Genomic DNA, 14,214 nt, shown 5'->3' on the forward strand with positions numbered 1-14,214 from the left:
AAGAGTCATCAGCTGGTCGAGCTTATACGTGTTCGACAGTTGTCCACGATAGAGATATTTTTTCGCCTGGACCAGTGTTAGCTGGCCGAACCTTGGATTGATGGAGCCATGCATGTGGATTGCGGTGAAATTTTGCATTTGGCCTTCCTTTAAGACAAGGATGAGGTTTCGATGTGACCGGAGCGGCAAAATGTTGGAAGTTTATCCAAACTCAGACAAGGACTGTGAGGTTAGCATACAACACGAGATAGGATTTGTGAACACCTTTTTTTTTTTTTTTTTTTTTGAAAGCCTGAAAAGATGAGTTTGATGGAGCTGGCCCGCAGACGGGTGTGATTATTGGCATATTAGTTATATAAACTTTGACCATTCGATCCTCGTCTCGGATAATAATGGGTATGAGACTGTCAGGAATGTAGATGTCACGTATGAGCATCGAAGTATGTATACCTAACAAGTGTTTTGAGTAGAAAGGCGTCCACCTGCATGATTACATGCATTGATAGCAGTGAGCGAAGCTGAAGGCAAGCAGGTCTCATTTATATGAGGCAGATTTTAAGAACGGACCATATTGTCATTGAGATTGAGGGGATCTAGTAACGGCGATTGGTTGGATTCAGAGACAGACTAACTCAGAGAGAGAGACTCACCCGCAATTACTTGATATCTAGAGGAGCTCGAAGAAGTGTGCCTCTTGAGTGGTTACACATTCTATTATGGAACAAACAGTGTTGCCGACTGAGTTGATTTTTTTTGACAGAGCATTTTGGAGAAGTGCTTTGAACTAACTTGGTGGCTGCTCCAATTGTTTTTCATGATATTTGATTTTTTGATCTTATAAAATCTATCCATATGTTTGAACCATCCATCTTAATATATATATATAGTGGGGCTTTAAATTTGGGCCAGTTAAAATTTTAGAGGAACCAGGTTCTCTTCTTAAAAATTATATGGCTCTATGTTTGAACCCATGCCCAAATCCTATCGGTGTATGGATGCAGACTGGGTGTGGATCAGATATGGTCGGCCTGAAATGGATTTGGATATGCATGCTAGTTATACTAAATTTAGTAAAACTGAATATAGAAGAAGAGAGCACAAAGCCGGCGGCTCATTTTAAAAGTCATGCAAATTCGCTGAGGTGGCTCATCGTGATTAGCTGTAGAAAAGAGGTTCTCATGCGAACTGCAGCAGCCGCCGTCCGCGGCCTTTCACTTTCTTTGATTTTGACTAACTAGCTACCTATGCGATGCAAATTGTAGGTTTTTAAGTTCAAACCACGACCAAACAGACAGAAAAGGCCTATCAAAGAAGAGAGAGAGAGAGAGAGAGAGACTCGTGGAAAGCATATAATGTTAAAATAGAGGAAGAAGAGAGAAAGATAAAGAAGGAAAGATTATATTCTATATTTGTGCCATAGCCCTCCCTTTCTTTTTATAGTTGAGGAGAGACATATACAACTCATATACAGCCTGTATTTAGTCTAATCAATATAGCTCATACCCAACGGTTATACAGCTAAGTCATAACAGTTATACAGCTAACATCCTTCCTCAAACTCAAGATGGTTATGAAGATGCCAACTTGAGTTTGCCAACCAGATCACGATGACGCCCCGGCAGATATGCCTACGTAAAAATATCAACAAGCTGATCTGCAGAAACAACATATCTCATTTGAAGAGTGCGTTGCTTGATATGATCCCGAATAAAGTGACAATCTATCTCAATATGCTTCGTTGGCTCATGAAACACATCATTATGAGTAATCTGCATGACACTCATATTATCACAATAAAGAGAAGAGCTCTTGGCCAAAGGAATACCGATGTCATGTAATAGCCATCGAAGCCATAAGAACTCAGAGGTAGTATCTGCTAGTGCACGATACTCAGCCTCTTTACTAGAGCGAAAGACAACTGTCTGTTTCTTATTTTTCCAAGAGATAAGAGAAGAACTAAGCAAGAAACAATAGCCAGTGGTAGAACGACGATCTGTAGGGTCACATGCTCAATCAGCATCGAAATAGGCCTGAAGATCCAAAGCGGAGTGGGCTGAGAAAGATAGACCGTGGAATAATGTACCCTTAACATACCGGAGAATATGTAGAACTGCTGCAGTGTGTAAAGCGTGGTGCATGCATAAATTGACTAACTAGGGTAACTGCATAAGAGATATCAGGACATGTAACTGTCAAATAAATGAGACTACCAATCAACTGCCGATACAGAGTCGCATCTTTCAATGGTTCACTATCAGTGGGAAGAAGCTTAATATTTACTTCCAGAGGACTATCCACAGTTTTGCTATCTGTCAACCCAGCACGAGACAGTAGCTTAAAGACATACTTAGCTTGAAAAAGATAATAGCCATATGAGCTGGATGTCACCTCAAGACCCAGAAAGTAGCTGAAGGATCCTAAGGCCCTGTTTGGGGGAGCTTTTGGAGGGCCAGAAAGCACTTTCTGGCCCTCCAAAAGTACTTTTAGATGAAAAACTGTGTTTGGTAAATTTTTTAAAAAGCTGTTTCAGCTTTTGCGGGAAGCTGAAAATAGCTTTTGGGAGGAAGCTCCAATTTGGAGCTTTTGGGAGGAAGCTGTTTCAGTTTTTTCGGAAAGCTATATTTTTGACCAAAATACCCCCATTTAAAAAAAAAATTCTTCCCCCAAAATCGTCTCACCGCCTGTTCCTCTCCCCTCCTGTTCCTCTCCCAACCCACCTCCCAATCCACCCGCACCCCCCCTGCCGCCCGCCTGTTCCTCTTCCAACCCACCTCCCAACCCACCCGCACCCCCCTCCCCCCCGCACCGCCGCCGCCACCGCTGCTGTGCCTCCATCTCCCCCGCCGCCGCACCCCCTCCCTCTCCCCCGCCGCCGCCGCACCCCCTCCCTCTCCCACGCCGCCGCACCCCCTCCCTCTCCCACGCCGCCACTACAGTGCCTCCCTCTCCCCCGCCGCCGCATCCCCTCCCTCTCCCCCACCGCTGCAGTGCTGCACCCCCTCCCTCTCCCCCGCCACCGCACCCCCTCCCTCTCCCCCGCCGCCGTAGTGCCGCACGCCCTCCAGCGCCGTCGGCCACCGAGACTGCCGCCGGCCACGGCCCGGCCCCCTCCCGCGGCCGCCGCGGCTTGGCCCCCTTCCGGTGCTGCCGGCCACGCGGGAGGAGAAGAACGGAGAAGGGGGCAGAGGAAGGAAGGAGAAGAAGAGAAGAAAAAAAGAAAAGGAAAAAAAAGAAGAAAATAAAATAAAATAAAATAAAATAAAAGAAAAGAAAAGAATAAATAAATAAATAAATAAATATTTATATAAATAATGAATGAATAAATAAATAAATAAGATAATAAATAAATACATTTCAATGTATAAAATAATAAATAAATAAATGCATAAATAAAAATATATATACGAATGAACGTATAAATAAATAAATAAAAAGAAAAATAATGAGTGAGTGGCAAATAATCTGATCCTTATGATATTGATAAGTATAGTGAATTTGTCGCCATTACAAATAGTTAAATAAAGAGATAATCTATTAAACAGATAAATGGTATTTATTGTTGTATTATACTATAAATATATTATTATATTACATTATATCATAATACATTAATATGTAATGTTAAATAATTTAATATTATGTTATATTATGAGAAATTAATTAATACTAATAATTATAATATTTTATATCTTTATTATTGTATTATACTATAAATATAATATATATTACATTATATCATAATACATTAATATGTTATGTTAAATAATTTAATATTATGTTATATAATAGAAAATTAATTTACTCTAATAATTATATTACCATTATGCTATGCTATGCAATATCATATTACTATATTATAATAATAATATTTTATATTACAGTAATATTATACTATATCGTATATTATGTATTAATATATGTTATGTTTTATCATACTCTATTGTATAATACTATGCAATATCCTTTATGGTAATTTTGTCATATAAAAGTACTTTCTCAGTTTGTTTACCAAACATATGTTAAAGTGCCACAGCACTTTAAAAATATAGTTACTAAACAACAAACAGCTTTTTATAACAGCTCTACTTCAGACAGCTCTACTTCCAACAGCTCTACTTCCAACGGCTCCCCCAAACAGGGCCTAAATCTTTCATCTCAAACTGTTGTCCAAGAAACTACTGAAGTGTATGAATTCCTGAGATGTCACTTCCAGTAATAACCATATCATCTACATATAGCAAGAGAAAAACAATACCAGCCTCAGATCGCTGAAGAAATAGTGTAGAATCATATGCACTAGGAGTGAAGCCCTGCTGAGTCAGGACTGAGCTGAACTTGAAAAATCAAGCTCGAGAAGACTGCTTAAGGTCATAGAGTGCCTTACGAAGATGACAGACCTTCCCAGACGGATGAGCAAAATCTGAAGGAGGTTGTAGATACACTTCCTCATCTAAATCACCATTGAGGAAAGCATTTTTAACATCCATCTAATACATCTTCCATCGCTTAACGGCTACAACTGCAAGCAAAGAACGAAATGTGATAAGACGTGCTACTAGAGCAAAGGTCACCTCATAATCAATACCATACTCCTGTGTGAATCCTCGAGCCACAAGTCGAGCCTTGTAGCGTTCCACTGAACCGTTAGCACGGGTCTTGATCTTATACACCCACTTGCATCGTACTACATTTTTTTAGGAGGCAAGTCAGTCAGATCCCATGTATGAGTATCTTGAAGGGCTTGGAGTTCATCAGTCATGGCTTTCTGCCAAAGAGGATTAGAGCTGGCCTCGAGAGTAGCAAGAGTAAAAAAATAGTGGTAATCACTAAGATGAGATGGGATAGATCTTACCCTACTAGAGCGGCAAAGGGCAGTACTGAAGGTGGGCTCGCATGATCCGGCTGTGATGATCATATCAGTGGACAGTCCAGACCTATTGGAGTCGGTCGTTGAGAGATTGCCTGATGAGCTCCCATCACCTGCAACTGAAAAGGAGTCTGGGAAGAGATCAACAATAGGGTTATTGAAGATGGGAGAATACTGAAGAGCACTCGTGGAGAGCAGAGAGATGGCAGTAAACATTTTGTGTTCCCTAAATTAAACATGTCGGTCTATACAAAGTCGCTTGGCGATAGGATCATAACAATGATAACCTTTATGTTCGATACCATAACCAAGAAAACAGCAGAGACTTGAGCATGGTTCAAGTTTAGTACGCTCATGTGAAGGAAGCAAAACAAAACAGGCACAACCAAAAATTTTTAGGAAAGAGTAATCGGGAACCTTCTCATAAAGAACCTCATATGGTGATTTATTTAAGATCATGGGAGAAGGTACCCGGTTGATGGTATAGACTGCTGTAAGAGCAGCCTCTCCCTAAAAAAACTCAGGTAAGGTAGCAGAAAGAAGAAGGGATCTGACAGTGTCCAAGATGTGTAAAGAAGAAGGGACCTGATAGTGTCCAAGATATGTCGATGCTTTCATTCGACACAACCACTGGGAGGTGTAAGGACAAGAATAATGGGATACTGTTCCATCTTGTTTAAATACTTTCATGAATGAGGTGGAGGTATATTCCATGGCGTTGTTACTACCAAAAACTTTTATGGGTCGACCAAACTGGATTTTGACCATCTGCTAAAAATCATGAAAGTTGTCAAACAACTCAGAGCGATCACGTAAAATCGTTGGGTATGAGCTAGTATAGGCCGCTACAACATTGCAATTTACTTTAATTTTAACATTATAGAAAAAGTAATGCAATTTTTACCTCAATTCACTTTGTGCTTCGTTTGTGTTCTTTGAGCCTCCCAACGAAGAAATACCACCTGCCTATCCACGACTCGCTCTAGGTACCTTTTTCTTTGTACATCTGAACTTTTCGTAACTTCACTGTTGTTACTACCAAGTGCTGATTTCATCTTTTGCCATTTGATCAAGAAGGTGAGAGTTCAATTTCAATGGGAGATAGACCCAGAAAATGGATGTAAACAAAGAGCTAGATGGGGCTACATTCGAGTGGATCTCTATTCAAATCCGATTAGATCTAGATTCGATGATGGGAGTCCCACATCTATGATCCACCTCCTCTAAAATGCTTACATACAAACATCTAGCTCATACATCATGTGGTCCAAAAATAAACAATCTAAACAACACTAAATTATGTATATATATATATATATATATATATATATATATATATATATATATATATATATATAAAAGATAAGATAGAGTTTTTCAAATCATACGATTTTTAGTATATAAACAATTTAAAGATAATAGATCTTATCCAATAGCTTAGATCATCAATATGGGATTCTTATTATCCGATGTAGATCTAATCAGATTTGAGTGAAAATTCATTCGAGTGTAGCCAAATCTCTCTCTCTCTCTCTCTCTTTCTCTCCCTCTCTCTCTATATATATATATATATAGGGGATTGATAACCTACTCTCTGTTATGGTAGGTTATCAATCTACCCATTTTTTATTGGACAAAAAATATCTTTACTTTTTATAACTCTTAAGGATACTTTACGTCTTTTTACAATCTCACATTAGCTCGCCTTCTCAATCCCCAATTAATGCTCTCTCTCTCTCCGGTATATATATATGTGTGTGTGTATGTGTGTATGTTTGTATGTATGTATACATGTACATATATGTAGATACATACATATATGTAGATACATACATACATACATACACATACACGTACGTATATATACATACATATATCTACCTATATATATACATCCATCTAGATGTATATGTATATATATATACATACATATGAATGTATATATATCAATACATATAAATGTGTGTATATATATATATACATACATACATCTATATGTATGTATATATATATATATACACACACATCTATATGTATGTGTTGGGGGAAAATAAATCGTCCCAAAGCACGTGAGCAGGCCGCCAGCACGTGGCCGGAGGCGCCCGACCCGGAGGGCGCCCGACCTGGAGAACGCCCGACCCGGAGGGCGCCCGACCTAGAAGGCGCCCGACCCGGAAGACGCCCGACCTGGAAGGCATCCGACCTAGAAAGCACCCGATCTCGGAAGGCATCCGGTCCTGGAAGCCGGACCTCGCCGACTACCCGCTGCGGTCACATCCTCCTACGACCCAATTTGGGACCATGCCTTAAGCGGCTCACTCAACAATTAATGCGCATGGTCTTTGCAGACCTCCGACTTACTCAACAATTAATGTGCATGGTCTCTGCAGACCTCCGGCTTACTCAACCATTAATGCGCGTGGCACCTGTTGTCTACGGATCTCCAGTCCTCCACGGCAAATCAGCTCGGCTGCCTCCAGTCAGCCGTGACAATTCTCTGATTCCGACCTCATCCCCTACGGCAAGACATTAATTCACGTGATCGTGCACCAACTCATGCGACGTGCTCAGTTGTACAGCAACCTGATCCCGTCGCATCACAGGTAACCCAGCGCCCCTCTATAAAAGGAGAACCCCTCTACCTTGAAGGGGGCTGGACACAAAAAAACTCTGGACACATTTTTCTTCGATATATCTTTTCCCCCTCTGACTTAGGCATCGGAGGGGCGGCGCCGGAAACCCCGACCAGCTTTTTGCAGGCCCTGCGGAGGACGCCGCCCGCCGACGGATTGCCACCCACTGCCAGACGACGGTCTCCTCCCTTCTCACCCAGTGGTCACCCCCGGGTTCAATTTCCAGCAACAGTATGTATGTATGTATGTATATATATATATATGTATATATATATGTGTATATATATATATGTGTGTATATATATATATATGTATATATATATATATATGTAGATATATATATATATATATCTATATATATATATGTAGATATATATATATATATATATCTATATATATATATATATATATATATATATATATATGTATATGTATGAGAGAGGAAGATAGTATTAATTGGGGGGTTAAGAGGATGAGTTAATGTGAGATTGTAAAAAGACATAAAGTATCCTTAAAGTTATAAAAAGTAAGGGTATTTTTTATCCAATGAAAAATGGGTAGATTGATGACCTACCATAACAGAGAGTAGGTTATCAATCCCCATATATATATATATATATATATATATATATATATATATATATATATATATATAAAACACTCAAAGATGGATGGCATTTGTTTGATGATTGATGAAGGCATTCAATTCTACCAATATTTCATGCTTTTCCGCCCAGCCTAAGCGAATCTTTTTCCCCTCTCTGGACTCTTCTTTGCTTCCTCCTCGCATCCCCATGGGCAGCTCCACAACAAACTCCGCTCAACCACAGGTAAGTTCTCATTAGCCTTCTTTCTCTGTTGTTGCTATTGATATTGGCAAAATAGGCTTTAAGGATATAAAAGAGGCTGGATTGAGTTCATGTAAGATCTTTATATTGTATTCATCTTATTAATGAGAGCTCTTATTGGCTTAAATTAGAAAGTCTTTATATTGTATTCATCTTATTACCGGGATCTTTCTGGTGATGGCTTTGCACGATCTCTGAAGCTGAGCACTCTTCTAACCCCTGTGCAAATCTCTCTAAACTTCTTGCCCAAAAAGGTGTTGCAAGGGGCGGGATGGCACCAGTTAATAATATACTGCAGAAAATCTTGTCTCAGGAAAATGCTTTACTTTGAAACATGCTTCTCCATCTTTATAGCATGAAGCTTGATGAGTTTGTTAGACACCAATCCTGTTCCATTACAACGTACCGTGAGATTATGTTTGAGCATTTGAGTCTAATTTCATATACCTTGGAGTTTAGGCTCTGAATCACTTCCAATTAGCAAAAAGGCCTCTCCTGCAATGTGTTATTAAGTTATAGCTCCTTGGCCGATAGGATATTTAGTTCATCAACAAAGTACCAAAATTTCTGCAGGCAGGCAGATGACAATGATTTATTTATAGATTCGTTGACTTTTTAAGTGTACATTGTAAGAAAAAATAAAATATATAAATAAATCTATCTCATCCTATTAGCTTAAGCTTTTAGAATAAGTAATAATTCTAACATACATTAATTGCCCTTCAAGTTGCACACTATTTTTTTCCCCCACTATGTTACATTGTGTCATCTTTAGGTTTGGAATGAAAAGGGCACTACTAACAACCAAGAAATTGAGGTTTAGTGGGACCACTAATGGTTTAGTTACAGCAATGAAGTTTATTCAAAAGGATGCTCAGAATATTATTGTTCCAGAGGCATCATCCACCATAGCACTGTGCAACTTAATAAGTCAATATTTTGAATCAAATATGTATATATCAAATAAGGGTCGTATCCTTCACGCCTGCAGGAAGGATTCCCCTTTGAGTAAATCCACCATTGGATCACCCACTGCACACATCTAAAGCACTCCGAACTCCCTCATTCATCTACTGCATAGATCTCAAAGCGACCAGTAGATGACCTAATGGTCGATTTGCACGGAGGAAGGAAATCCTTCTTTCGTGCGAAAGATACAACCTGTTCCGTCAAACAAATAGTTTTAGGCTACTAGGTACACGGGCTGGTTGCTTCCACCCATGTATCAAACTTCTCAAAAATCATTATTCATTGCAAGCACACATGCAAGCATGAGAGAAACATGCATGATTCTGATCATGTCAGATGAAAGAAATGCCGGTATCCATGATTCCCATCTAATAGATGCAGTTTAGTTGGTGCACTCCTCATTTCTCTCCCTGGAACAAGATCTAGATAGATATGTTTCTATTTCCATCTTTGATGAAAGATATTTCTGTTTCTATTGAAGGACTCATGTATGGAGCACCTTGCAAAACCTGTGTAATCTCCTTTCATCTTTGAATGAAGACTAAAGACTGTAAACTAAGGCTTATATAGAACTTATATAGAGAAATCTTGCTGTAACTGTAGAGAAAATTGCGATTGGAATCAGTTTTCAATAATGATTTTCCTTGTTGATAACATATTGTAATTCTCCACGACACAATCTTATGTCTCCAATAAAGATAAATGCTTTCCCAACTTGGTAGTTTAAGAGCCTGGTTAACACTTGGCGTCGAGTAACTTCATCATTGAATTCTACCATATCTTGTTGGTCGCCTGTTCTAGCTATAACAGACACCACTATGGATCATGGGAGTGGATCATCCCTCTAAATTCTTGAATAATTTGTTTGTTATTTTCGAGTAATCAGACATAAGGAACCCCTTGCTCCAATTTGCTCAAATAAAGTGATCAAAATTTGTCAAGAGAAGTATAGAACAACTGTTTTTTCTAAGGAAAACCGACAGTAGAACCGTACTCTCTCTTGCTTTCATAATACTTTCAGAAAGACCTCATTCTCAATCTTTTCAGTCGAATAAAAAGACCTAGTTGGTAATTAAAGTTCAGATGTGCTCATAGGAATCAAACTTTTGCCTTTTTTCCTAATAAATCAATTTTACCATATACAATAAACAGGACGATTCAGACTGAAACGAATCATTAGGGCCATGCTAGCATTTAGCACCTTCTATTATATATCGTCTCTCCATTATCAGCATCAAGTTTGCTTCACCAACTTCACCACTCTTTCACCATCATCTTGTTCGTTTCTTGTCTCTTGTTGCTTTGTATGCATGCTCAACAAAAAGGCTGGATGCCAGCATCATCTTGTTTGTTTCTAGTCTCTTGTTGCTTTGCATGCATGCTCAACGACAGGGTTGGATGCCAGCAGTGTTGTAGAAGACCATGTCAATGTCAGATAAATAGTGTTGATGAATTGTGAAGATGGCATGGCTACGGTGTTGACTGGCCACAGTGGTGGAGATGTGGGATTGTGGGTGGAACTGACATCCAGTTGCATCATCAAAAAGTCCAAAACTTTCATATGTTCGTTTCCAACATCCAGGGTGGCGTGAGCGATAGCCACCCGTTGCTTAAAGATATTCAGACTATGATGTGTGGAGGAATGACCATTCAAGCGAAGTATACATACCGTGAAGCAAACGAGGCAGCAGATTAGGTAGCCTCTTATATGGCTAACTATTTTAGGAAGACTCTCTGGCTGAACGAGGAGAACTTATCTGGAGCGCTCCAAAAACTAACATCTTTTGATATTTTTGGATGTTTTCGTATCCGCCGTGTATGATGTATCTGCTTTAGCAAGCATAAAATAAAAAAATTAAAAAAAATAATAAAACCTGCACCGAGATATCCGCCGGTGGAAAATATTTCCAACAAGGAGATATCCGTCGTTGGAAAATATTGTATTGTTCATTATCTCATATATTAAAAAAATGTTTATAAACCTTGAGAACTGCATAAACGTATGGTCATCATTTTTGATATATGAGAACTGCCAGACAAATCCAAAAAAGAGACAGAAACAAGAGGACAACTTGCATCGGCTGAACTAATTAATTAAGGGTGATATTGGAAGATTAAATGTTTCTAAATTTCTCTCATTTCTTCTTCTTGGGGGGATGGACACACGCAGAGAGAGCGAGCCTATGATCCCACACTCTATAGCACCATCAATCCTTACTGTCTCAAGCAAAAGACGAAGGTAATCATCCTTAAAAGTTCTACCAAATTGAATACAAACTAATAAATTTTAGGAGAAATTAATTCCCCACCTTTCAAAAGACTCTAGTATAACAATAAATCCCTGTTAACTAGTCTTATAACAACCAGTCCAATAATTTTAGTATGTTTAATTCTCGGTCCTTGGGAGTATTTTTATGAGACGAAAATACCCCTCCTTAAAGTACCCAGTTTTTCTCCCCAAACTGAAACTCACCTTCTTCTTCCCCCATTATGCCTTCCTATCCCCCACCGTGGCCGACGACCGCTCCCCCGTCCACCGCCTCGGCGCCCTCCAGTTCGCCGCCTCACTCCTAATCTTCCTCCTCGTCGCCGCCGCCCTCCTCCTCCCGCACCCCCTCACTCCCGACCTCCTCGCTTCCCTCGTCTTTGCCCTCCTCTCCGCAACCTCCGCCCACTCGGCCGCCGCCTACCAGATCTCCGACCTCCAGGCCAAGTTCGACTCCCTCTCCACCGCCGTCTCCGCCGTCGCCTCTCTTGAACTCGACCTCCACCCACGCTTATTCTCCACCATCGCCGCCCGCGAGATGATATGGAGGAGAAAGGATCTCGGCCGTGCTCCACCGGCCATGTCACCGAGCCACCGCCGGCCTCGACCCTCTTCCAGCGCCGCCGGCCTCGCGGGAGGAGAAGAAAGAAGGGAGGAGAAGAAAGAAGAAAGAAGAAGAGGCATCGGGAAGAAGAGAAGAAAAAAGAAAAGAAAAAGAAAAGAAAAAAAGGGAAAAAAAGAAAATAAATAAATGCATAAATAAATAAAAATATATATATGAATGAATGAATAAATAAATAAATAATTAAGATAATAAATAAATATATTCCAATAAAATAAAATAATAAATAACTAAATAAATAAATAACGATTCGGCACTCTTCCGGCGTCGCCAGCCTCGCGAGAGGAGAAGAAAGGAGGGAAGAGAAGAAAGAAGAAAGAAGAAGAAGCTTCGGAAAGAAGAGAAGAAAAAAGAAAAAAAAGAAAAAAAAAGGAAAAAAAAGAAGAAAAGAAAAAAAAGAAAAGAAAAATAAAGTTAACTCACTATTGTAATTAAGTTAGTAAGCTTGAATACAGTGCACACAGTAAAACTATCTCTGCGTGCCATTTTCCTCCATCTTGAGAATTCAATTAAAAAACAATAACATATGCTTAAATCTTGTATCACAGTTAGTACCTCGTCTCAAACCTTTTTTGCTCCATTTTTGCTCCATATTAGAAATTCAGTGTGTACGACGTTTTAGTATCTCACCTCAAACCTTATACATCAATGTTGGGATAACACCTTACTGTGTGCACAGTTAATTTAACTATGTGCGCAGACAATTTATCTGTATGCCAAAATAATTAAATTGTGAACAGAGTAGAATTTACTGTGTGCACGGTTAATATAACTGTGTTTCGGGGTAAAATAACAGTCTTGAAACATTTGTTTTAAATCCAATGCAATCTTCACAAGAGTACAATAGCGAGGGAAACAAGAACATATGCATACGACACATCCACTTCAAACCGATCTCAAAGATCTCCAAATTTTATATGGCTTCTTGCCTACAAGAATAGCAAGAATAAGAAAATATCTATGTACAGAATGTAGTCAAGTAGGAAGAGATAGTTTTCTATGTGTTGTAAAAGTTGATTGTAAGATGAGTGCATTTGCATTTTTTTGTGTCATATAACATTTAAATAGAAAATTAGATTATGTTGAGATGATTGGCCAAATTTTCTACTTGCTATCATGCTCATTGCTCAGATGCTGAAATGTAACTTATAGATTCTCAAAAAGTGACTAAACTATGTGCCGTCACACACTTACAACACTATTGCGGTAAACTTTAATGTGTGCAGCGTGTCATTTTGGAAATTCATTTAGTTCCAAAATTTTAGAAATTGCAGCGTGCCAAAATCTAGATTGGCACATCCCAAAATGAAGTAGTGAACTCCTATTCTTGATAAGTAGAAGGTTTGGCAAAGTTTAATCACCGTTATTCTACCCTGGAACACAGTTATTTCAATTGTGCACATAGTTTATGATACTGTACACACAGTTTATTTGTTTCAGAACACAGTTATTTTGTCTGCGAACATAGTAAATAGAACTTTGCACACAGTTAAGTGTTATTAGGAAATTGTTGTAGAAGTGGTTGGGATGAGGTAGTAAAAGGGAATAAACACTCAATCTAGATTGGCACATCCCAAAATGAAGCAGTGAACTCCTATTTTTGATGAGTAGAAGGTTTAGTAATATTTGAACACCATTATTCTATCCCAAAACATAGTTATTTCAACTATGCACACAGTTTATTTGTTGGGAAACACAGTTAAATTAACAGCGAACACAGTTAATAAAACTGCACACACAGTTAAGTATCATTCTGAAATTGTTGAAAGTGGTTTGCGATGGGGTACTAAAACGGAGTAAACACTAAATCTACATTGCTACATCTCTTAATGAAGCAGTGAACACCTAATTTTGATGAAATAGTAGGTTTGGCAAATTTTGAAGACTGTTATTCTACCCCGAAACACAGTTACTTCAATTATGCACACAATAAGTTCTACTCTGCACACAGTTTCTTTGTTTCCGAACACAGGTAAATTAACTGCGAACATAGTTAATTAAACTGTGCA

At 39.0% G+C, this 14,214-nt stretch overlaps 1 pseudogene; it reads right to left on the bottom strand.

Moving 5' to 3' along the window:
• Positions 1-1,628: 1,628 nt before the first annotated feature.
• On the bottom strand, positions 1,629-4,487 carry LOC120110656 (annotated as a pseudogene).
• Positions 4,488-14,214: the final 9,727 nt, after the last annotated feature.

This window comes from Phoenix dactylifera, chromosome 4, assembly GCF_009389715.1.
Source record: "Phoenix dactylifera cultivar Barhee BC4 chromosome 4, palm_55x_up_171113_PBpolish2nd_filt_p, whole genome shotgun sequence".
NCBI lineage: Eukaryota > Viridiplantae > Streptophyta > Magnoliopsida > Arecales > Arecaceae > Phoenix > Phoenix dactylifera.